We start from the raw sequence: 1651 nt of genomic DNA, 5'->3' as shown, positions 1-1651 counted from the left end.
GACCTAGTCTGGTCCCTCATGCACATAATACAAATGTTTACATCAGGTTGGTACACATCTAAAATAAATTTTTTTTCAAAGAAAGATGTCACAAAGGATTCAGTGGACTACAGAAGACTGTACTCAAGGGCTTGTGGGTCTCTTTATTTTTAAAGATTATTTATTTTTGTCTGTTTGCCTGCATATATACCACATTTGTGCCTGATGTCCATTGAGGTCAGAAGAGGGTATTAGATCCCCTTGGAAATGGAGCTACAAATTGTTGTAGCAACCACATGGAAACTGTTGAAGGAAAAAAAAGCTGGATGTGATGGCACTTTTTTAATCCCAGCACTCAGCAGGCAGAAGCAGTGTGATCTTTGTGAGTTCGAGGCCTGTCTCGATCAGTCAGAGGTGTCACACAGAAAAAAACACAGGGTGGCCGGGCGGTGGTGGCGCACGCCTTTAATCCCAGCACTCGGGAGGCAGAGGCAGGCGGATCTCTGAGTTCGAGGCCAGCCTGGTCTACAAGAGCTAGTTCCAGGACAGGCTGTAGAAACTACAGGGAAACCCTGTCTCGAAAAACCAAAAAAAAAAAAAAAAAAAAAACACAGGATGGAGCTACTGAACTTGGTCTCTGCAAGAGCAGTAAGCCGGCTTGGCCACTGACCCCTCTCACCATCTCCCTAGAATGTCAAGAAGGAAAGAGGAGAGTTTATAAAATTATACTACACAACTTAGGACCTCAAAACCTGCCTTTTTTCTTTAGCATTTGAGAAGGGGTATTTCTAAGTAGGCTTGACTGGCCTTGAACTCACAGAAATCTGTCTCCCTAGCACTATCTCGCCCAACTTGATTGCCTCCAATTAGTATGGACAAACTGAGACTGGTAAGAACAAAAGGCCTGCAGGAGGTAGAATATACCCCAAGATGTTCTGAGAATATATAGTACAGACCACTAAAGAGCATTATGGAAGACAGCGGCCGTTAGTTATGGGCACACCTAAAAGTCACAGAGAAAATGCCCAGAGTGCACAGGTGCCGACTGCTACACCAAGAAGCCCTTTACACACGTAAGTAATATTACTAATAATAAAATCTTTGTTTGAACCGGAAGATTAGCCCTGCATAGGCAGGACCTCGAAAAATTGCGTAAAGACTCAGAGTTGTTCCTCTCCACGGAAATCTTTAGTAAAAGGCGAAAGATTTATACGATTTGAAGAGAAACCAGAGTATGCCGCGGTGGCTCCGCCCGTTGTGTTCGGCCGCAGCCAAATTCTACATAACCAATGGTGCACAACATTAGTGGTCAGTGACTTCTGCTTTCGTCTCCCGTGAGGACTCTGAAATCCGCTTCACTGTTGAGAAAACAAAAGGACAGGAAACAAAGTGAAAGAGTTTACGCTTTTAAATAAAAGCGCGAGCTGTGAGCAATGCATTGTGGGTATGTAAAAGATGTAGCGTCAAGAGACAGGTTTCCAAAACGCCACCTTTATATTGTGCTAGCGGTGAACCACCATCAGAGGGCAGGACGAAAACCGTGCGTACAGGCGTATTCGCACCACCCACAAAGTCTGACTTTTCGGGGAGGGATCTCCGATTCCCCACCCTCAGAGAGGGAGCGATAGACACTGATGGCTACTGGGGGAGGGAGACTGTGCTGTGTTGCTCC

General features: G+C 45.4%; 1 non-coding gene across 1 annotated transcript; it reads right to left on the bottom strand.

Annotated features, from left to right (window-relative positions):
* Nucleotides 1-1099: 1099 nt before the first annotated feature.
* Nucleotides 1100-1215, bottom strand: LOC119818195. The gene has a single exon (XR_005286081.1). It is a non-coding gene; the product is annotated as a U5 spliceosomal RNA (small nuclear RNA).
* Nucleotides 1216-1651: the final 436 nt, after the last annotated feature.

This window comes from Arvicola amphibius, chromosome 6 (genome assembly GCF_903992535.2).
Source record: "Arvicola amphibius chromosome 6, mArvAmp1.2, whole genome shotgun sequence".
NCBI classification, from domain to species: domain Eukaryota; kingdom Metazoa; phylum Chordata; class Mammalia; order Rodentia; family Cricetidae; genus Arvicola; species Arvicola amphibius.
Note: the sequence above shows the minus strand (reverse complement) of the source record. Positions and strands in the feature narration are given on the sequence as shown.